General features: G+C 36.0%; 2 protein-coding genes across 4 annotated transcripts in view; one reads left to right on the forward strand and one right to left on the reverse strand.

The window, feature by feature from the left end:
- LOC129721556 (arylalkylamine N-acetyltransferase 1-like) overlaps positions 1–25,064 on the reverse strand; it is a 164,237-nt gene that overhangs the window by 39,124 nt on the left and 100,049 nt on the right. The gene's annotated exons all lie outside the window — the stretch shown is intronic.
- Positions 1–25,064, forward strand: part of LOC129721553 (uncharacterized) — a 196,948-nt gene that overhangs the window by 4,029 nt on the left and 167,855 nt on the right. For 2 of the 3 annotated variants that reach the window (XM_055674254.1, XM_055674256.1), the window contains exon 2: positions 17,994–18,391. The exons of the other annotated variant lie outside the window; for it this stretch is intronic. The gene's annotated coding sequence lies outside the window, so the exon portion shown is untranslated. The remainder of the gene's footprint in view (positions 1–17,993; positions 18,392–25,064) is intronic. 3 annotated transcript variants of the gene reach the window in all.

Here is a 25,064-nt window from a genome sequence, read left to right on the forward strand (position 1 = left end):
TAACACATTTTTAAAGTGTATTCGATCTTTTTATACCACAACTAGGGGGGATTGTCTTTTAACTTGCTATCAGGTGAAAGTAGATGTTTCTGTTTGAAATCTGCTATGCTTGTTCCCATCCTACTTTCGTCAGCAAAAAAAATCTTAACACTCAACTATTTTAATGGCAGCAGCTATACTACTGCGCGTGTCTACTTTGTTAAATTCACATCTCACTACTTTGTACTATAGTAAATGCTGTTTCTTCTAAAATATAGTTTAGTACCTTTTTTTTCCAATGTGCTCATTGTTATGCTATCAGAATCAACGTTCAAATTTTGTCTATTTGCTTTGTCTTATTTGCTTTATTACATTTTGATTTTGTTGCAGTGTCGATTCAGTAGCAAAAACTAGATTTGAAACTCACGATAACGCGTTGTTTAAATCAAAAATGAATTTCGCAAGCTAAGGATGAACTTTGCAATCTGCTAGATCTTTGGCGTACTTTATACTTTTAGTTCCAATTTTATAATCTTTCAAATTTAATTTTCGGCATGAATACCGCGTCGACCTGTTCTGCAATTTTGCTGTGCAGAACTATTTGGACAACGGTATCTGGGTATGTCATAATAATATTTTCAGATCATACGTACGAATTTGCTGTAGGGTTCAATTTCTGCTTACTTTCTTGAATCAAGAGAGCATTTAAACTAGTCTATTTACCCATCCGTTGAGTGTTGTCTTATTTCAAGAGAAAATAAAGACAATATCTTTTCATAAAAAAGCAATTTTTACTATAAGAGTAATAACGAAAAACTCTCCTTTTTGAAACGAAATTGTTATTTAAAAGCAATTCATCTCTAGTCAAGCAAAACCACATAATGTCTTATATTTTACACATGCTACGAGATCACGGTTGCCTAATGTGCCCGTTACAACTACTCGCAAAATTTTCCGAAAAATTCTCCTCCTGGTAACAAATTTGTTAGGGGCCATCCACATACCACGTGGACGGCTTTGAGGGGGGGGGGGTGGATAATGTCCACGATCCATATAATTTTTTTAGAATTTATATGGGCAGTTGTCCACGGAAGGGGAGGGGGGGGGGGTCAAAATCGTTTAAAATCTGTCCACGTGGTATGTGGATGGCCTCTACATAAACAGCAATAATATTTATTTTTAGTCAATTAACAACACATACTTTGAACTTGTTTCGTGCTTCCGTAAGAGCTATATATGACTAACGATATCAAGGACCAGACACCTACAGCACTGATCACTCTTACTAAATCTACAAGTAAACAAATTAAAATGTACCGTCGACTGGTTTCGAGCAAAATTCTGCTCATCATTCAGGACGAGGCCCGATATCCAACTGATAACTATGTTTTCGAAAAAAAAACACGAGTGATAAGTTTTGGTGGCTGGTCCTTAAAATCGTTTATCTTAACAACACAATGTTGCATGTATGTATTCTTCTGTTTGCATATGTAGTTTCTTCCTGATTCTTCAATCTTCATTTCATCTGGTGTACGTACATTAGTTTGAAAATACCACTCTTTATCGCGAAAACAAACTCATTTGGTCCTGTTTGATAGTAAAAAAATGAGCCACATTCGCATCTTTGGAATCTCGGGTCACAAGTAACCAGTCAATTGAGCGAATGAGGCAAAAAGTGGAACTTAATTCCATAGCGGCTTTCACCCCCATCCTAGCTTAATAGTGTCTTCAGAACAATTGTCTGTATAAATGACCCACATAATCGCAAATTGTCAAAAATTATGAAAAGTTTACTATACTAAAAATAAGGAATTACTTTTTTGTGTTAGGAGATAAAGAAATGATTTATTCAGAAAAGTTGTAGGAGATTCAAAAATACGAAACTTTGTTGAACAAGTAAAAATTCTATCTTTATTCGGTACAAAGTTATAAAGTATATTATGTGGAACTTACTTGAAACTTAGTTTTTGCACTTAACTTTTGTTAGTAGCATTTTACACAAATGTGTTGTTTGGAGGAATTGTTAGGACACACAAAACACACATTTTTGTCGAAGACTATACATCTCCAGGGCTTTTCCTCACCTTATCCGTGTGTTTCGTTTGCCCAAATGCTTCTGTAGAACAACGTTTTCTTGTAAAATGTAACCAACTAAAGTTAAGTACAAGAAACTAACTTTTGAGTAACTTTTATTCAAAAAGCACTATAACTCTGTACTTAATGGAGATAAAAATTTTGTTTGTTCAGCAAAGTTTCATATTTTTGCACGTTCTAAAATTTTGCCAAAGAAACCATTCTTCTTTTAACACAAAAATGTTAGTGGTCAAGTGTAACACAGTGAAATATTGTGGTCAAGTGAGGTTTTTATAGTCCAATTTCACATGCGTTTAATCGTCCAGGAAGAAGCGGCTTGATTTGGATTCTTTTAAGTTTTTTCATACTTCCGGTACGTCTTGAGCCCAAGTCGCTCTTTAGTACGCAACACATTAAACGTCGAGGTCCCAACTTTTTTCGTCACATCCTGAACGAAAGCCGATAGTTGCTGCTTGTACGCATCTTAGATTTTTTGTCGATAGCAGGGCTTACAAGACTTGATTTCCGACCACTCCTCGGTAAATCTTCAAAAGTACACTGTTCTGTTCACATCTTCTCCATTGGCCATTTTTCTCAATAACATTTTATTCACAGTACACTTGTTGTACACGATACTTTTTCTCTTCTCCGGAGGAAGATCACGCATTTTGGAAAGTAATCAGAAACTAAATGTTTTTTGAGTTTATAACGTACAGAAATGTGTAGTGAATAAGGCTAATACAAATTTCGAATTGCTTTTATGTCCAAGGTTATCAAAGTTAGCAAAGGGGGTGACGGAAAATAAATAACACCGAGACAAAAAAAAAAGAAATATCTTTGTTCAAAGTTTGCGTGCAAGTTATGACGTTTGTAACTTGCACTCAAATAAATGTTGAAAAATAACAGTTTTTCATTATTATTACTTATTTCTCTTGACTTTTGACGACACTCTCGCTGTCACTGGACTTGTTTGGACAAAATAAAGCATTTATGCTGTCGGAAAACCAATAAAATGAACAAAGCGGTTTGAGCTTTTTTTTCTTCCCCTTCCAATATTCAAAATTATTGAAGGGAGGGGGGGGGAATGTGAAATGCGTAAACAAAAGGACGCAGCCAGTAGAACTCGAATTATTCCATTTGATTCTTTTTTTTTTTATTTGTTTAAGTATTTATGATAAATATAAGTAAAATAATGAGTATGTGTGTCCAATCACAAATGGTAACTTCTCAACACTGTCAGAAATTTGTAATTTTAATTGTTAGGATTTGTTTGCTTTCGCAATTAGGACTTATCAATCGTAGGGATTTAAACCTACTTGTCAGAAAAGGAGAAGTAAACTTACAACTAACTTAATTGCTAACTTATTGGCTATAAAGAGAGCTTATCGTAGCAATTCAGGATTGCAACGATTTTTGTCGAAAATTGTTAATAATTTTATTTGACATAGCTTCTAATGGTTCAACACCAGTAAGTCTATGTAATTCGAGTATACCAAACCAAGGAGGACGCTTCAAAATCATTTTCAGAATTTTATTCTGAATCCTTTGGAGCGTTTTCTTCCTTGTTGAACAGCAACTTGACCAGATCGGTACAGCATAAAGCATTGCTGGTCTAAAAATTTGTTTGTAAATCAAAAGTTTGTTCTTTAAACAAAGTTTACAATTCCTGTTAATGAGAGGATATAAACATCTCGTATATTTGATGCACTTGGCTTGTATACTCTCAATGTGCTCTTTGAAAATAAGTTTTTTATCATAAATTAGTCCCAAGTACTTAACCTTGTCGGACCAACTTAAAATAACCCCATTCATCTTGACAACGTGATTATTGTTTGGCTTGAGGAAAGAAGCCCTAGGCTTATGCGGAAAAATTATCATTTGAGTTTTAGAAGCATTGGGAGAGATTTTCCACTTTTGCAAGTGGGAAGAAAAAATATCTAAACTTTTCTGCAATCGACTGCATATGACACGAAGACTTCTTCCTTCTACGGAAATGCTTGTGTCATCGCAGAACAATGACTTTGTGCATCCTGGAGGCAAATCAGGAAGATCTGAAGTGAATATGTTGTACAGGACTGGACCCAAGACTGAACCTTGAGGTACACCTGCTCTGACAGGAAATCTATCAGATTTTGAATTCTGATAGACAACCTGCAGAGTTCGATCAGTAAGATAATTTTTTAAAATTTTGATAAGGAAAATTGGAAAATTAAAAGTTTGCAATTTCGCAATCAAACCTTTATGCCACACTGTCGAATGCTTTTTCTATGTCTAAAAGAGCAGCTCCAGTGGAATAACCTTCAGATTTGTTAGCTCGTATCATATTAGTAACTCTGAGCAATTGATGAGTTGTGGAATGCCCATGGCGAAATCCAAACTGTTCGTTTGCAAAAATTGAATTTTCCTTGATGTGTGACATCATTCTGTTAGGAATAATTCTCTCAAACAGTTTACTTATTGAAGAAAGCAAACTGATTGGTCGATAACTTGAAACTTCAGCTGGGTTCTTATCCGGTTTTAAAATGGGAGTAATTTTTGCATTTTTCCATAATTTGGGAAAATATGCAATTTTGAAGCAGCAATTGAAAATTTTCACTAAAAATTCCATTGTGCTCTCAGGGAGATGTTTGATTAGTATATTAAAGATTCCATCGTCACCAGGTGCTTTCATATTTTTGAAATTTTTAATAATTGATTTAATCTCATTCAAGTTAGTTTCAATTATTTCTGCAGGTAAAAAATTCTGGGAAGAAATTAAATCAAATTGACGTGTGACTTCATTTTCAATTGGACTCACAAAATTCAAATTTGAGTTATGAACACTCTCAAACTGCTGAGCAAGTCTTTGAGCCTTTTGTTCATTGGATACAAGAAAACGTTCACCATCTTTTAAAACTGGAATAGGCTTTGAAGGTTTCTTAAGAATCTTCGAAAGCTTCCAAAATGGTTTTGAATATGGTTTCAATTTTTCAACTTTAGTCTCAAAATTTTGATTTCTCAGAAGAGTTAATCTATGCCTAATCTCTTTCTGTAAATCTTTATAAATAGTTTTAAAAACAGGGTCACGAGAACGTTGATATTGACGTCTGCGGACATTTTTCAAACGAATTAGAAGTTGGAGATTTTCGTCAATTATTGGTGAATCAAATTTCACTTGAGCCTTTGGAACAGAATAATTCCTGGCATCAACAATTGCACATTTTAATGCTTCCAAAGCGGAATCAATATTCACTTCGTTTTGCAAATCAAGCTCATTATTGAAATTTCTCTCAATATAATTTTTGTATCTTTCCCAATTAGCTTTATTATAATTAAAAACAGAGCTCATAGGGTTTAAAACTGATTCATGTGATAAAGAAAAAGTTATTGGAAGATGGTCAGAATCAAAGTCAGCATGTGTGATCAAATCACTACATACATGACTTTGATCTGTTAGCACCAAATCAATTGTTGAAGGGTTTCTTACAGAAGAAAAGCATGTAGGACTATTCGGAGACAAAATAGAATAGTATCCTGAAGAACAATCATTGAATAAAATTTTGCCATTGGAATTACTTTGAGAATTATTCCATGAACGATGTTTAGCGTTAAAATCGCCGATTATAAAAAATTTCGAACGATTTCTGGTGAGTTTTTGTAAATCACCTTTAAAATAATTTTTGAGCTCGCGTGTGCATTGAAATGGTAAATATGCTGCGGCAATAAATAAAATCCCAAGTTCAGTTTGAACTTCAATTCCCAAAGTTTCAATAACTTTCGTCTCAAGATGGGGAAGAGCACGATGTTTGATTCGGCGATGAATAACAATTGCAACTCCACCGCCGGAACCCTGAATCCTATCATATCTATGAACCACGTAATTGGGATCATATTTTAATTTTATGTTAGGTTTCAATAATGTTTCAGTAATAATTGCAATATGCACATTATTTACTGTTAAAAAATTAAAAAGCTCATTCTCATTGGCCTTCAATGAGCGAGCATTCCAATTTAATATTTTAATTGTTTTATTTAAAATCATTGCTAAATTTTAAATTAGAAACAATTTTAATAGTAAAGTTTGTGCCTATTTGAATGGCTTCAAACATTGATTTTGCCTGCAACATGGCGTTCATAAGATCGAACATTGCCTGTTGCAAAAAAGAAAGTTTACCTGCCGTAACAGGCCCCAGGCAGTTGACATTAGAAAAAATATTTTCGGCAGCAATATTAGCTGGGGTAATAGGTGTACAATTATTTTCTAGCGTGTTTTGCTTACCCATATTAACGGTCATTTTCGAACTACCAACACTAGGCGGTATAATGTTCGAACTACCTGTAACCTGTGCATAAGTTAAACGGGTATGCAAAGGAGTAGGTAAACTATGCGTCACTGGTACGCTTGGAGAATTTTGTTTTGAAGTTGGTTTTAATTGAGAAATTGAATTTTGTTTACCTTGCCTTGCCTCAACAATTGCTAAACGGACTGGGTATTGATAAAAATTTGACATATGGTTGCCGTTACAATTCGCACAGCGAAAATTTTTACTCTCTTTCACAGGACATTTGTCCTTTTTGTGAGAAGAGTCTCCACAATTAAGACATTTTTGGTCCATGTTACAGAATTTGGAACCATGGCCATAACGTTGGCAAGTACGGCATTGGGTGATATGCTTTTCACCTCCGCCATACTTCCTATAAATTTCCCACTCTACACGCACATTATACAAAGCATGTGCTTTTTCAAAAAATTTTAAGTTGTTAACCTCATTGCGGTTAAAATGAATTAAATAATTAACAAGGGAAATTCCAGTTCTCTGACTGTTTTCGCCTCGTGATTTTTGTTTCATTAGAATTACTTGGGTAGGGGCTATGCCAAGTAATTCTGTTAAAGTAAGTTTGATCTCATCAACGGTTTGATCGTTGGTGAGACCTTTCAATACAACCTTGAACGGCTTGGCGTTCTTGGTGTCATATGTAAAAAATTTGTACATCTTGTCAGTTAAATACTGAACAAGACGATCACGACCCTTTACTGAGTCGGCTAATAAGCGGCATTCACCTCTACGGCCAATTTGATAGGTAACTTTAACGTCAGAAACAAACGTTGAAAGTTCCTTTTTGAATATATTAAATTCAGAAGAAATAGTTACCACAATAGGTGGAACTTTCTCCTTTTTTAAAGATTTTATATTTTGTATAGTTTCATTATTGGTAACTTCCATTTCACCAGCTTCTTGCTCAGGCAAAATATCAAAAGGATTGTCACTACAGACACTCGATGTGTCAGAAAGAGATGCCTCTCTTTTCCTCCCCGCAGCGATGCGAGGTTTCTTTTTCCGTCCAGCCATTTCAGGTGATACGAAAAAAGTTAAAACAAATGTTAAATTCAAAAGTAGGTAGTCTTGAGAAAGACTGATGGGAAATAACTTTCAGGTAGTCTTTAAAAGACACACTGACAAAACACAAACTTTGAAGCTATAGGCAGTCAAAGACCAGTCCACAAGCAACCGAAAAAACGTCTGATCTGTAGGACAGTTCAAGACGCACTGATTGGGAGAGATGATTTTCCACTATTGCAAGTAGGAAGAAAAAATATCAAATCTTTTCTGCAATCGACTGCACATGACACGAAGACTTTTTCCTTTTACGGAAATGCTTGTGTCATCGCAGAACAATGACTTTGTGCATCCTGTAGGCAAATCCGGAAGATCTGAAGTGAATATGTTGTACAGGACTGGACCCAAGACTGAACCTTGAGGTACACCTGCTCTGACAGGAAATCTATCAGATTTTGAATTCTGATAGACAACCTGCAGAGTTCGATCAGTAAGATAAATTTTTAAAATTTTGATTAGGAAAATTGGAAAATTAAATGTTTGCAATTTCGCAATCAAACCATTATGCCAAACACTGTCGAATGCTTTTTCTATGTCTAAAAGAGCAGCTCCAGTGGAATAACCTTCAGATTTGTTAGCTCGTATCATATTTGTAACTCTGAGCAATTGATGAGTTGTGGAATGCCCATGGCGAAATCCAAACTGTTCATTTGCAAAAATTGAATTTTCGTTGATGTGTGACATCATTTTGTTAAGAATAACTCTCTCAAACAGTTTACTTATTGATGAAAGCAAACTGATTGGTCGATAACTTGAAACTTCAGCTGGGTTCTTATCCGGTTTTTAAATTGGAGTAATTTTTGCATTTTTCCATAATTTGGGAAAATATGCAATTTTGAAGCAGCAATTGAAAATTTTCACTAAAAATTCCATTGTGCTTTCAGGGAGATGTTTGATTGGTATATGAAAGATTCCATCGTCACCAGGTGCTTTCATATTTTTGAAATTTTTAATAATTGATTTAATCTCATTCAAGTTAGTTTCAATTATTTCTGCAGGTAGAAAATTCTGGGAAGAAATTAAATCAAATTGACGTGTGACTTCATTTTCAATTGGACTCACAAAATTCAAATTTGAGTTAGTAACACTCTCATACTGCTGAGCAAGTCTTTGAGCCTTTTGTTCATTGGATACAAGAAAACTTGCACCATCTTTTAAAACTGGAATAAGCTGTGAAGGTTTCTTAAGTATCTTCGACAGCTTCCAAAAAGGTTTTGAATATGGTTTCAATTTTTCAACTTAAGTCTCAAAGTTTTGATTTCTCAGAAGAGTTAATCTATGATTAATCTCTTTCTGTAAATCTTTATAAATAGTTTTGAAAACAGGGTCACGAGAACGTTGATATTGACGTCTGCGGACATTTTTCAAACGAATTTCGTTTTGCAAATCAAGCTCATTATTGAAATTTCTCTCAATATGAGTTTTGTATCTTTCCCAATTAGCCTTGTTATAATTAAAAACAGAGCTCATAGGGTTTAAAACTGATTCATGTGATAAAGAAAAAGTTATTGGAAGATGGTCAGAATCAAAGTCAGCATGTGTGATCAAATCACTACATACGTGACTTTGATCTGTTAGCACCAAATCAATTGTTGAAGGGTTTCTTACAGAAGAAAAGCATGTAGGACTATTCGGAGACAAAATAGAACAGTATCCTGAAGAACAATCATTGAATAAAATTTTACTTTGAGAATTATTCCATGATCGATGTTTAGCGTTAAAATCGCCGATTATAAAAAATTTCAAACGATTTCTGGTGAGTTTTCGTAAATCACCTTTAAAATAATTTTTGTGCTCGCTGTGCATTGAAATGGTAAATATGCTGCGGCAATAAATAAAATCCCAAGTTCAGTTTGAACTTCAATTCCCAAAGTTTCAATAACTTTCGTCTCAAGATGGGGAAGAGCACGATGTTTGATTCGGCGATGAATAACAATTGCAACTCCACCGCCGGAACCCTGAATCCTATCATATCTATGAACCACGTGATTGGGATCATATTTTAATTTTGTATTAGGTTTCAAAAAATTTTCAGTAATAATTTCAATATGCACATTATTTACTGTTAAAAAATTAAAAAGCTCATTCTCTTTGGCCTTCAATGAGCGAGCATTCCAATTTAATATTTTAATTGTTTTATTTAAAATCATTGCTAAATTTTAAATTAGAAACAATTTTAATAGTAAAATTTGTGCCTATTTGAATGGCTTCAAACATTGATTTTGCCTTCAACATGGCGTTCATAGGATCGAACTTTGCTTGTTGCAGAAAAAAAGTTTACCTGCTGTAATAGGCCCCAGGCAGTTGACATTAGAAAAAATATTTTCGGCAGCAATAGTAGCTGGCAGCTGGAGTAATAGGTGTACAATTATTTTCTAGCGTGTTTTGCTTACCCATATTAACGGTCATTTTCGAACTACCAACACTAGTCGGTATAATATTCGAACTACCTGTAACCTGTGCATAAGTTAAACGGGTATGCAAAGGAGTAGGTAAACTATGCGTCACTGGTACGCTCGGAGAATTTTGTTTTGAAGTTTGTTTTGAATTTTGTTTACCTTGCCTTGCCTTAACAATTGCTAAACGGGCTGGGCATTGATAAAAATTTGACATATGGTTGCCGTTACAATTCGCACAGCGAAAATTTTTACACTCTTTCACAGGACATGTGTCCTTTTTGTGAGAAGAGTCTCCACAATTAAGACATTTTTGGTCCATGTTACAGAATTTGGAACCATGGCCATAACGTTGGCAAGTACGGCATATGCTTTTCACCTTCGCCATACTTCCTATAAATTTCCCACTTTACACGCACATTTTACAAAGCATGTGCTTTTTCGAAAATTTTTAAGTTGTTAACCTCATTGCGGTTAAAATGAATTAAATAATTAACAAGGGAAATTCCAGTTCTCTGACTGTTATCGCCTCGTGATTTTTGTTTCATTAGAATTACTTGGGTAGGGGCTATGCCAAGTAATTCTGTTAAAGTAAGTTTGATCTCATCAACGGCTTGATCGTTGGTGAGACCTTTCAATACAACCTTGAACGGCTTGGCGCTCTTCGTGTCATATGTAAAAAATTTATACATCTTTTCAGTTAAATACTGAATAAGACGATCACGACCCTTTATAGAGTCGGCTAATAAGCGGCATTCGCCTCTACGACCAATTTGATAGGTAACTTTAACGTCAGAAACAAACGTTGAAAGTTCCATTTGATTCAAAAAGTGTGTTAACATTACGTGTGCTTATAATATCTGAAAGAGTCTGTATTTAGTATCAAACAAAGGTGTGACGCACACTAGTGCCACATAACGGTTATATTCCAAACCAAACTTTCCCTGGAACTCATGCCCTTGATCTTTTGGAGAACTCTTGAACAATTTTCCTGATGAGCGTAACCCTTTACGTGGTTGGATACACAAAACAAATAGTTCAAATCACTTAAACGACAAGCACAACACGTAACGGCTGAATGCTATACTAAACTGTGTATCAACCAGAAACTCCTGTTTTACTGAACAATTTCACTGAAACCTCCAACTTTTGAAGTGGTTGAATTCACGACTTAACTGTGAAAACATCAGCTGAATTTCGAAAAAAGATGTGCACCAAAGGAAAGTCGATAACTTCCCAAACAATTTTGATGATAACCACCTCTCTTTGAGTCGTCGGAATCACGAGATAGAGTTACATAAATCTACTCATCTTAGAATATGCTAATATGCTGGATGCTGTTGCAATACTGGTCAAATTTATGCGAAAACGTTAATCAAATATCTCAAGCGTCGAGAATGTTTATCGCGATAGTTTTCTTCGGTAATATTAAAATTCTGAATTCTGAATATGAGTTAAATTTGCCATTCCCGGAGATTGCGGATTCAAGTCCCGTCGGGATGCGGTATATTTTTCCAAATCTGTATCATATTTCCAGTTCGCTTATTTTTCGCTTGCCCTACTGCACACATTGTCTGCTTAATGAACTTTAACTTATTACTTGGAGAGTAATTAAAAAATATTTTCCTTCGTGTAACAAATCTATTATTTTACAAGTAATAAATTTCTTCTCCTGTTGAGTAACAACCATTACTGTCATATAATTTGCACATGTTGCAAGATCACGAGTATCTAATAATAACCGTTGAAACTACTTGCAAAACTTTTACTCACTACTTGAAATGGTAAATGAAAAATTATCCTCATCTCCAGTCGATTAACAACACACATTGTCATGCCTTAAATGAATTAGATCGCTGCATCAAAACAAACACAGCATGCAACATGCAACGCGGCTCTTGCTTGTATGTTCCCCTGCAAAAATGCATACAAGCGCGTAACTTTATTACTTTCTGGTTATTGGCATCTTAGCAGTATTAACAACTATACATAAAACAGTTTTGAAGTGAATATATAAGTGGTTAAGTGAAATAACTGTTGGTGTTAAGGTCCAGCAAACAACATGAATAACACTACGTACAAAATTAAATGTATTCGACTTTTTGATGGTGAAAAGTGTTCGAAGCAGCTGCGGAAACTATCGGATAATAATATCCAAAACTTGAAAGCGATAAAGTATTCCAAGTCATCGCAATTAACTAACGAGTTTCGTATTTGTACGTCATGTCGTCTGCATGTAGAGAAACTAGCTCTCTCTACGCGTCTTTTTTTTAAACCGTCTGATAGCGGGAATCGTCGCTGAGTTACGCATATTAGATTTCAATAGGGCCAGTATGTTACAAAAACAGCGCAAAAAACACCCAAAAAGTTAGATTTAAAAAAAAGTACTCTCTGAAATATTTTAGATTTTGTGACAATTTGGAAAATTTGGCCCAGGTAAAAATTTTTTTTACAGTGTATATACTTTTTAAGACTCGCAACTTTGTTACCTACAACTTTGCTGCAGACATCATTTCAATCAAACAAGTCGTTTTTCTGATACAATATATTTCATTCATCAGTCTCATTTTTGGGTAGGCCCTTTTGAAACAGCAGCCGTGAGTTTCTCTTTTTTTCTCTGTTTTTCTTACTTTCTATTTCTTTCTCAGTTTGTTTTTCTTTCTATATTTCATCACAAAGTTTCTTTAATATACCTGAACCAACCTGAATACTAATACTTATTATCACTGATTCAGATCAGTCGTAGAGTTTCGACTTTTCGCAATTCTTGCTCACAAAGGACAACTCTAAACTAGAAAATTGTTTTGGGTTTTCTGATTTCAGTTGACCTACTGAGCCTCCATCATTATCACCGCAAGCCTCTTCAACGACAGAGTTTCAGGAAAAATTATGATAATAATAATTGCCACGCATTCCATACGAAGTGTACATGCCACTTGGACACGACCATCACAGATTTTGTTCAAAGTTGGGGGAATTATTCATTTACTGTCTCTTTGGAAAAATCTCAATTTTGGTATCGATTGGAATATCCCCCGTTCTCTAGGACCCCCCTCTTTATTGCAAAGTCACGCAATTTTTGGTAAAATTCTCTTTTTTCTTTTTCGTACAATTCAAAGACGAAAGATGTCCGAAAAATACTGATAGATGATTTTTGAAGAAAATAAACCAAGGAATCCAGAAAAAATATAAGTTTTGACTGTAAGTGTTGCCAGATAAAATATTTTTGTATTTAAAAACTAAATTTACATTTTTCGGCAAATGCAGCCATTCTGATTTTAAATTTGATAATTACATCGTGTTACTTGGAAAATTTTACATAAGAAACAACTATCATACAGAGGTAATATGAGCCAATCTAGAGATATAACATTTTTACGAAAAAAGTTTTAAACTTCGTAATTATTTTATTTCATAAGTTATAGACGTATGGAACTCGAAAAGCAGTGATTGGTGAATTTTGAAGAAAATAAACCAAGGAATCCAGAAAAAATAATGTTTTTGGCCGGAAGTGTTGCCAGATAGATTATTTTTGTATTTTAAAATTAAATTTGCATTTTTCGGTCAATGCAGCTAATTTTATTTTGAATTTGATAGATTCATCGTATTTCTCGGAGAATTTTATGTAAGAAACACTTACCACTCCGGGGTAATATTAGCCAATCTTGAGATATAACATTTTTACGATGAATTAATTACGAAATTCAGAACTTTTTTCGTAAAAATGCTATATCTCGAGATTGGCTAATATTACCCCGGAGTGGTAAGTGTTTCGGGGTGATAAGTGTTTCTAACGTAAAATTTTCCAATAAATACGATGAAACTATCAAATTTAAAATAAAATCAGCTGCATTTGCCGAAAAATGCAAATTTAGTTTTTGAATACAAAAATAATCTGTCTGGCAACACTTCCGGTCAAAAATAATATTTTTTCTGAATTCCTTGGTTTATTTTCTTCAAAATTCACCTATCACTATTTTTCGGGTGTCTTACGTCTATAAATTGTAAAAAAAATTAATTACGAAGTTTACAACTTTTTTCGTAAAAATGTTATGTCTCGAGATTGGCTCATATTACCTCTGGATGACAGTTGTTTCTTATGTGAAATTTTCCAAGGAACACGATGAAATTATCAAATTTAAAATCAAAATGGCTGCATTTGCCGAAAAATGTAAATTTAGTTTTTAAATACAAAAATAATTTATCTGGCAACACTTCCGGTCAAAACTTATATTTTTTCTGGATTCCTTGGTTTATTTTCTTCAAAAATCATCTATCAGTATTTTTCGGACATCTTACGTCTATGAATTGTAAGAAAAATAAAAAAAAGATTTTGAACAAAAAATGCATAACTTTGCAATAAAGAGGGGGGGTCCCACAGAGCGGGGGGTATTCCAATCGACACCAAATTTGGGATTTCTCCAAAGTGACAGTAGATGAATAATTCTCCCAACTTTGAGCTAAATCTGTGACGGTCGTGACCAAGTTTGTGCTTTTTCGTGGTCACTTCGTATGGAATAACCCATATAACAAGGTGGGACAAAAAAAAAGAATGTTAACTCCCATGCCTTTTTTAAAACTACAATACAATTAGATTCAATTATACATGGAAAAATCCACTTTTCAAAACCTACTGTCCAGAGATGTACAGTTGGCTCCAGAAATATATCGATGCATGACATTTGTAGGAAATTGTCCTGAGAAAAACTCTTCTGAAGACCTTAAGGCGCTACGATGTTTGTAGGAAGAGCTATTCACCTCATACTGATTGAATTTTTGACAAATATCTAAACATTGATTTTTTCCACCGACACTGCTGCAGCATGCTGCTGTTGCCATCTTGCTTACGGATGAGAAATTATTTCGCGTGGAATTAATAGTGATTTTTGCACATAATATTTTCGGGGAAGCTTCCAAGCTTAATTGTACGCGATCGCATGTAAACTTAAGCAATCGGTCGCGAAAACATAGTCAAACCGCTCGATCTAAAAACAGTTTTTTTTTTGTTAGGGAATTAGAATTACGTTGTCCATTGATGTGAACTTTTGTAATATATCCCAGTCAATTGCTATACGTGCAAAATACAATGACCACTATTGTTGAGTGATCAGGTACCTGCACCGACACGCTCCCAGTCAGGTGAAATATGGTTTATGAAGCCAATCATCTTCCCAGGATACAAAGACCAAATCTCTTTGGGCTGTAAACAGCCACTGCCAAGAAACCTTGATCTGCGTTTAAATAATGCACCACAACTGCACAGCAGATGTTCCGATGTCTCGCTTTCCATATTACAAAAGCGACATATATCATCCTGAACCCGGCCAATGTTCTATGAATGATATCTACTCGGACAGTGCTCCGTTACTAGGCCGACGTATGTACAAAGAGCTCTTTTGTTGAGCTCTAGGAGCTTTTTCGAATGATTCTCGTTTGGTGTGATAAATCTTTTAGATTGGGAACACTTTTTGACATCCAACCAATTGGTTATCACCTTTTGTTCCTCTCAGCGTTTAAGCTCCATTCACTGCACAGTTTGATATACCGCAGATAGGTTCTGGGCCGATAAACTGTGAGTTAGATCCTTGTTTTGCAAGTTCGTCTGCCTTTTCATTCCCACCAATGCCACCATGTCCTGGAACCCAATACAAATTTACTGAGTTTGTTTGACATAGCTGTCGCAATGTGAGAATACATTCCCAGACAATCTTGGATGTACATTTATAAGCATCAAGTGCTTTCAGTGCTGCTTGACTGTCAGAGAAAATACAAATATTTGCATGTGTGTATTTCCTAGTCAGACATACATTCGCACATTCAAGGATTGCAAAAATCTCTGCTCTGGCCAGTGTCCCATTGCCACTGAAATATTAATTCCAGGGCCGAAGATTCCTGCACCAGTTTTGGTACCTATTTTTGAGCCATCTGTGAAAAATATCGTTGAACCGGGACGGACATCAGGAACGACGACTTCCCAGTCTGTACGCGACGTTTCGCATACCTTGTAGGGAATATCATGGTTATCCTGAGCTGCCATCCAGTCTCCATTCATACTCATCACTGGCCCTCTTTTGAAAAAGTCCAGTATAGTCAGGTGACCCACAAGATCACCTGACAAGATAGTTTTTGTTCGTTTGAGTCTCAATGCACTCTTTTCTGCTTCTAGTTGCACGTATTCGTACAACGGCAGCAGATGAAGAATTGCCTCAAGAGCTTTTGATGGGGTGCTTTTCATTGCTCCTGTTATAGCAATGCACGCAAGTCGTAGAACTTTATCTAGCTTTGTTCTAGCGGTGGACTCTTTGGTTTTTGGCCACCAAACTAACGCAGCGTAGGTCAGTTTTGGACGTATAATAGATGTGAATATCCACATCACCATTTTCGGTCTTAAGCCCCACTTTCTCCCAACGGTTTTGGAGCACAACCATAATGCACTGAAAACAGTTGTTATAGGACCTATAAAGGAACACGAAATATGCATGGGAGCGAAAAATAACACCATCGCTTTTTACCATGTAACCGTGTCCCGTTCTAAAATATAACCCCTAAAGTTAGCATCTTTTCTCACTGATTCGTCATGCTTTGGACAGCAAAACAAAAAGCCATTATCATGAAGAATCCATGAACATTTTCTTGCAAAAATTTCATGTCGACTTGACCTATGCTTTTACTACTCAAAATATATTGAACAAAATTCTCAGACCACTGTCACTGAGCCATTCCAAATATGGCAATTTATTTACTGGTACAAAAGAAGTTAAGGTCAATATTAGGTATCCATTGTGTCTCATAAGGTTCTAAAGCAGTTCTTATTTTTATAGGACTACAAGCTTTGACTTTTCGAGACATTTAGAAACATTGGTTTGTGCTAGAACTTTCCGGAGTGACACCCGCTATAGGTACTCCCGTACATAAGTACAATTTTATGCTTCCGCCCATTTGATTTTATTTAGAAATAAGCAGTGGTGGGCACCGCTAATCGAAAATTTAGCGAAGCTAATCGCTGAGCAGCTAACCGGAAAATTTAGCTCGAGAATCGCTAAACGCTAAACGCTAAACCCACATTAGCTAATCGCTAATCGCCAACTTTTTAATATGCAAATTGTCTTTCACGAGGTAAAAACAAGAATATCAAAAGTTATTTAGCTTGCATTGAAAATAGATACTCTTAGGAATTTTTTCATAAAAACTCAATTATTATCTGAATCGAAAAAGTAGAACCAAAGTTGTCATAATTTCAAGCGCAATACAATTTACCAAAGTTCTTGGTGTGCCGAAAATTTAATCTAGACCTTGTGCTTGTTCTTCAAAATGCTCCCGTGGCTTATACGATAACTGGAACTCCATTCTAGGGTAAAAAACTGACAAAAGTAACTTTCGCAGTAAAGTATGTTCATCTTTCGAATCAATTTACGTACGCCATCAGCAATTCACAATTTTTCTAAATATTTCTATTGTCGCTTCTCTACAAAATTTAGCGAATTAGCGATTAGCGTTTCGAAGGCCAAAATTTTAGCGACGCTAACAGTTTCGCTAACCAGCTCAAAAATTAGCGAAATCGCTAAATCGCTAACTGAATTTTAGCGTCGCTAATTAGCGAATTAGCGAATTAGCGGAATGGTGCCTACCACTGGAAATAAGTATAGCGCTATTCATTAGCACATTCATTACACCACTAGAAAAAGAGTTGAAAACCAAGAATTTTTATCGTTAATAAAAATATATGAATAAATACACTATATATAATATATAATTTGCTAGATACATTGACCTTATAATATCCAACAAATTAGTTATTTATATATCCACCATCTAGATTAATTAGATTCTTAAATACATGCTAAAATTAATGAGACGGAAAATCGAGGTTCCCCATCGCCTATTCCATTAACGCCCATCCAAATACTAACTTCATCAATCTTCACTATCGCCGTGTCCGTGAGTTTGGTTCATAAAATAATTAGATTATTTTATCGACGCTCCTCGATCGTTCCTCAATGATTGAGCATCGCCGGGTCGGGCAGCTTATCACAGATTTATGCTATCCGAGTATGGGGACCCCTAGTGTCGAACAAAACGCCAATTAACCATGTTGCTCATAAAGCAACGAAAGTGTCTGATGACCAATCGTTCTTTTCTCTCTCTCCCTCTTTCTCTTTTTCTGTAGTCTCTCTGTTTCGATTGGTGGTGCGCTATGGCTGGCGAAAAGTAGCAATAAAAAATTAATTAGTGAACTCCTGAATCGGCCAGTGGAGGATAAAGATCCCGAGGCGCCCCGCAGTTGGGAAGCAGAACCTGAATCGAGTGATCCGTATTATGCAAGCAAATTCTTTTTGATCCCTTAGCGTTTTTATCAGTGCTCCGGTCGCGGGTGCTTCATAGACAACGAACGAGCGAACGAACGAACGAACAAGCGAAAGAACAAACAAACGAAGGCAACAAGTTCGGTTTCGAATCCCACAGTCAGAGAGCGGATTCGGGCTGGCGGTGCAACATATTCGGATCTCGAAAGCTGCCCGAAAAGTGAACTCCGGAATCAGTTAATTGGATTAAATTTTGTTAATGGTAAGTTTAAAAGCTTTACGTTTTATGAATTTTTATCTTTCGAGTTTGCTCGTTTCCCTGCTTCCGCTTTTTTTGCGTTTGCCACTGTTGTTCAGAAGAGATTCTTAGCTTTCGGTTTGCTTCGTCATCTGACAAACGCAAGCTTGCGGAACCACGGAATCCGATTCTGCAGTAGCTGAGGCAACCTAAAAAAAGTAAAATGGGTACTAGAGTGAAAAAAACGGTGCTTGACTGAAGTTGTGGATGAGAACCTGTAGCATTATTGAAATTGAGAAAAAACGTTTTGATCATGTAACCAAACTGCATTTTTTTATGTGAGCAACAATTTTGAAAACATAAGCTAAGATTGATCGATAAGTAATATAGATTGAACCAAGAGTTGATTGAACAAAAAAATGTATTTTCAATGTTCGCATACCTAAACGTATCACTACACCATCAAATGAATGCATTTTACAATTCCGTAGTTTCACTTACCAATCCGGTTGTCACTGATTAGAGAGCTCTTTGAAAATTTATTGAACGCTAGTCAATAGTAGATTAACTGAAACCATATTAAATTTCAAAAATTTACAACGCCATTTCGCGGGAGGTGAAAAGATTGACGAAACACATCTACGCAACCTTATTGAACATCGACAGTCAACACTTCGCACCGCGGGCTAGGCTGTGTGGGGTGCGTTTCCCTCGACATGCTTTTTTCCCGGCCCGCACGATGAAAATATACCCATCATCGCCTCGTACAACGGTTAGTGAAAGCATTTTCTTCACGTCCACCAGCCAGGCGGATCGAATATGCTCGGACCGCTGAAGCGTGACAATTCGGTCACACTGAAACAAACGACCGTGACGCGGGAACGTGGGCGGTAGCTGTCGGCACAGCGACCATCGCACATGTGATAGATAAGTGGATCAATTTCTGTTGGCTTATTTTCCGATGGGGCTCCCGGAATGTGTAACTGCGTATGACTATTCTGCGACGTCAAGCATTCTTTCATTTTGAAATGAAATAAATCCCTGTGTGTTTAACAATGAAATACTTATTTCACTTACCAACTATTAGATGGTTGCAAACAAAGACAACAAACGTTATTTGCATGGCCTTTCTGCGTGATTTTCCAATCGAACAGACATCCACGTGATCCGGTAATTGATATCGAATTACTGGATTATCTTCATTCTTCGAGGCTGTTCGGTAAGCTGATGCTCCCTAGGTTGAAGCTATCGTTTGCCACCGTACCTCGGGTGGTAATTGGATTAGCCCAAAGAAGACAGGCGGATTTTTACTCTTCGAGGGGTCGTTCGTGACATGGTTTTTGCCCGGTTAAAGGAACATATTGCCGTGCGATGTTCTGTGCTAAGCTGTGAGCTTATCGATTTAAATGTTGTTGTCCATGAATTTCACTTTTCGCTGTGAACCGTTTAGTCCGGACGCATCGATGCGATTGTGGGAAGCGTAAGAAGGGACATGAATAGTTGTAACACTAGTTTTCACGTTGACACCTTACGAATTAAACAGATATTTATTGCATACTTGGTTAATTTGAATGCTGAAAAATTATATAAAACTAATTGACAAATGAAAAAAATATTGTATAGGTGGAATCGGTGAAACTCGTCAATCATATTTTGTAAACTTATCTTGAAAATCATTCCTCGTAAAAACGAATTTTTACCTAGGAACTTGATTCCCTAAAACAATTATAACCAATTATTTTCATTGATATGAATTCTCAAATATTTATGAATTCTCAAATATGTTGAATGATTCGACCAATCGGAGCTGAAAACAAAGTCAAATATTAGACGAAACTGTCAGTCTCAGTTTAAATTAAACTAAACAACCCATTCCTACCTTTCTTCCTCAGTATTACCAACACTAAAGCGTACAAACGATTCTACTTTTCAAACGATTCTTTGTTGTTGTTGCTGTATTTTTTGCTCGAGTGCACAACGACATGCCCTCCGGAAGTAAAATTCTCAGTAGTCATGTACAAAAGCTAACATGCAGAAATTTATTCTTTTTGTTGGCATACTATCTTCATGCTAGTGAATTAAAACCCTCAAAGAATGACAACAAAATTTCGTTCGGAACTTCAGAACTCCACCGCTAGAGCGATACAAGATGTTACTTTTCAGTCTCACAACTTAGAGCAATAGAGTCTTCAGCAAAGTTGAAGATAATATTGTCACAAGAAACTTTGCTGAAAATTTTTCTCAACTAACTTCTTCCCGTATCATATTTGAACTTAGAATTCGATTTTTTTTGAATATCTAAACACTGCAGCATATAGAAGGCAATAATGATCAGCGTATATTTGTACATCATTGAAACACACAAAGTTTGTAACAGACATAGAAAAGATAGCTTCTACACAGATCAAGTCAAGGCCAAAAATGACTCAAAATCGTGTTTATTTGCTCTTCAAATACTGGATTTATTGATATACTATCTCTAGAAGATTTTTGAGATTCGAAAAGCCTCAAAGAATGATTAAAAATTATTTCGGAACCCCGCCGCAGGTAGCGGAGATAATGATTAATAATGTAGTTTTAAGAAGACATACTGACTGCTTTTCATAAAAAGATTAAGCGGTCATTTTTAAACATAGAAAGAAACCATTTTATACAAAGTTGTCATAAATAAACGGGACAACAACATTGTAGAACAGTTATTTTTTCTACAAAGATAAAAAAGGTCAGAAACTTGATTTTATCGAAAATTTAGGCCATCATTTTTTTAATTTTAAAATAAGCGCTTCATTGTATATAACAACTTTGTAGCAAAGGGGCCCCCTTTACCAAGCACAGAGAGCTTTGCGGTCACCCGAAAGAATTTTCGATACAAATTTTGTAATACGAGGTTGCGTTTTTCAGTTTCACATCGTCCTGCAAACCTAATTTGCTTCATGTCTTAGTACCAATACGCAAAAGAGTTGAAAATCCGCTTTCACAAAGACATCTAAAAAAAATTTTAATTACCGTTCAAATTGACCAAGAGCCTCGTGGCCCCCTTGCTGGCCGCGGAACCCCGGTTGGAAACCACTAGTCCATACGATTACTGTTGCAAAAGGAAAATGTATTGGAAACTAAAATGACTAGCAGCAAGCAAAACTGCGGCAATTCACAGCGCAGCAGGTGGCTATTTTAAGCATATCGCAGCCTTCCATAGCGGCAAACATGTCATCTAGGATTTTTTTCTTTTTGGTGTGATAAAAAAATTTAATAAATAACACTTGTCAAAAAAAGAAAAAAAAAATAGGCAACCCGAAAAAGCTCAAAACAGTTGACCTAGAAAGACTATACTTTTTTAACAATTCCTGTGCATTTAGGAGCCCCTAGTGTATGCGGGAGTGTGTCAAAGTGCGGCAGTATGACGCATAGTAATTGCTTGCCACATTTTTCGTTTCAACGTTATGTTTACGAGAAAATTCATTTAAGTCTCTGAAAAAGTTATCTGTTCTAGGGGTACCAAAATGCACCGACCACGGTTGACAACAATCAGCGAAAAGGTCAATCTGCTCTTGGGATCTGGTGCAGTCGTCATGAGTTTGAATGAGCTTGTAGATTCTAGTATCATTTGCGCATAATAATCTCGTTCCAGGAGGCAATAGTCTGGTAATATCGCTTATGAATTAAGAAAATTGCAGAGGTTCTAAAATACTGCCTTGAGGTACTTAGGAGTTGCTACGGAACCAACTGGATTGCGACGTACCCAATTTAATGGCAAGTTTATGATCACGAAAATATGAACTAAACCATGCTACCATCTCTGTTGGAGCACCTAGATTATCGCCGTGATCGATACAATCGAATATGGCTTTCAAGTTCGTATAGACCGCATCAAATTGAGAATTTTGATCCTTACCTCGTAAGCAAAATGATGAGAATTTCAGGATGATAGTCGTCACGGATCTATCGAGGTAAAAATCACATTGAGTAGTGGATAAGAAGTTTTTCACGTGGTACATTAAGTGATCGTAGACTACGACCTCCATAACTTTCGAGCAGGCGCACAGGGATGAAATTCCACGATAATGCTCCACCAAGCGCCCCTCTTGGAAATCGGGAACATGGAGCATTCTTTTCAACTGCTGGGGAATTGTTGAGAAATGTGAAAATAGATGCCAATGGAGACTTTTAAACCTCATGGTAATTTTTCAAAAAGATAGCTGGAATGCCATCAGGCCTTGGGCGATAGGACTGTTTCAAATTACTGATAACTTTCACAACGTCTACGTCGTAACTCTGAGAGTATCACTATTACCCAGGTGGGTGTTCTGCCGAATACACAAGCTGTGCTGCTCCCATAGAAAATTGAAAGAAAAACATAATTCGATTAAATACCAGCTTTGTAAAAATTAAAACCAACCGTCCTTTTAAGAACGACCACACATTTTCAATTGAAACAGTAAAAATGACCTAATTTCCCAAATTAAATTTTAAAATATGGGTCATTCCATGTCAAGTGTCCGAGGAAATGCATCGACCATTTCCGATTTCGACCAAAATTTGTGAGTCGATGTATTTTGGGCCGAAACTTATAAGTACAAAGTGTTGTACCGATTGGTGGACCCCTCGGCCAATGGAACTGCTTTTACCTTTTGCAAATTTAGCAAAACACCTTTTTTATTTTGTGAATATCTCGGGACCCTGAAAAGCTGCAGGTGATATTGACATATCATTTTGAAGGGTTTGAGCCGTAGAATCGAACTGCGTGGTAAATTTTTTCCTGAAATGTTGCAAACATTGATTTTTTTTCGATTCAAAATTTAATTTGCAATTTCCTCGAAATACCCCCCCTTCGATTTTAATTTTGACCACGCCAATATGTTTAGCAGACGATTTTACATAGGAATCACTTAACAGCAAAAAACAAATGTAGCGTTCCAGAGATACAGCATTTTCAAAATTGCAGGATTTTGGATTTTGTCTACGCACGAAAGCGCTTCTACATAAATGGCTGCTATCTTAATGGTATCCTAGCAGGCGTTTGTGTTATCGAAGATATGTTCATTAGAGGAACCTCCGTTAATGATGTAACGCAAAAAATCCCGTTCTAGAATCATTTTCACGAGAAGTTACAGGACAGTTTTGGTTACACTTTTCCCATGGTTCTTCATTTTATTGGTTTATCACATTGTAAAAATCATCCAATTTAAAACCGTTTCGTTTCGTTCAAAATTGTAAACAATGTGTCTCATCACGAGTGCAGTCATTTTATTTTCTGAAGATGGTGTGTTCAATTGGATTGTATTTAAAACAAACTTGTATCGCTGGAAAACGGTATTGGTTGTCACAGCAGCTTACGCGATGAGATTTACTAGCTACTAAGGGAGCATGCATAAATGACGTAGGTTTTTTATACCCCCCTTCCCCCTCTCCCACCGTAGCACTTCGTCACAAAGTCAGACCCCTTATAGATAATTACGTAGCTTTATAACCAACTCCAGCGCAACCCACCTCCCACCCCATCCCAATAACTTTTTTTTGCAAATTTTATTACTAAAAACATACATTGTATCATGAATGAATGGATAAGACAAAGAATTAAAATTGACCATGAACAAACAAAGTTGTGAAAAAAAAAACAATTAAAATAAATCTAAATTTTTAAATTTTATATTTGCTACGTAGCTTGGCTTGACCCGCTAGCCTCCCCCTCGTCAAATTTCGTCACAAAACTGCTAGTCGTTGCATGTTCGAGTCCCGGCTCGGGAGAAGACTGTTATTATCAGTAGGATCATAGCACGAGCCTCACAATTGTCCTGTACACTAAACAGTTGGCTGCGAAGCCTGTGTCAAATAAACAGAACAGAAAAAGCCACCTCCGCTCTAATTCTAAGTAAGAAGAAGAAGAAGAACATAGGCAGATGAATGTTATGATGGGCTTACTTGCTCTATGTCGTGCTATGATATGAGCAAATTTAGATATTCGGTTATGATAAAATATTTTAGATATGTTCGGAGATTTATTTGAACATGTGGTCTTGAATGTAAATATGCAAAATTATGAAATGAAATCTGAAATCAGCATTTTTTTTACGTTATTAAGAATGTCACAAGTTGGTTTCAAAACTCGAATCATGGACAAAAGTGTACATTTAACAAAAAACAGTTTGAATTTAAATACGAAAAGTGTAGCCAAAACTCTCCTGTAACCTTTCGTGAAAATGATTCTAAAACGGGATTTTTGCGTTACATAATTAGCGGATGCTCCTCTAAAGAACATCTCTTCGATAACACAAACGCCTGCTAGGATACCATTAAGATACCAGCATTATATATAGAAGCGCTTTCGTGCGTAGACAAAATCCAAAATCTTGCAATTTTGAAAATGCTGTATCTCTGGAACGCTACATTTGTTTTTTGCTGTTAAGTGATTCCTATGTAAAATCGCCTGCTAAACACATTGGCGTGGTCAAAATTAAAATCGAAGGGGGGGTATTTCGAGGAAATTGCAAATTGAATTTTCAATCGAAAAAAATTCAATGCTGGCAACACTTCAGAAAAAAATTGACCAAATTTGACCAAAAAATTGACCGTATTTCAATTCTACATTTCAAACCGTTCAAAATGATATGTCAATATCACCTGTAGCTTTTCAGGATCCCGAGATATTCACAAAATAAAAAAGGTGTTTTACTAAATTCGTAAAAAGTGGAGGCAGTCC

This window comes from Wyeomyia smithii, chromosome 2, assembly GCF_029784165.1.
Source record: "Wyeomyia smithii strain HCP4-BCI-WySm-NY-G18 chromosome 2, ASM2978416v1, whole genome shotgun sequence".
Taxonomy (NCBI): domain Eukaryota; kingdom Metazoa; phylum Arthropoda; class Insecta; order Diptera; family Culicidae; genus Wyeomyia; species Wyeomyia smithii.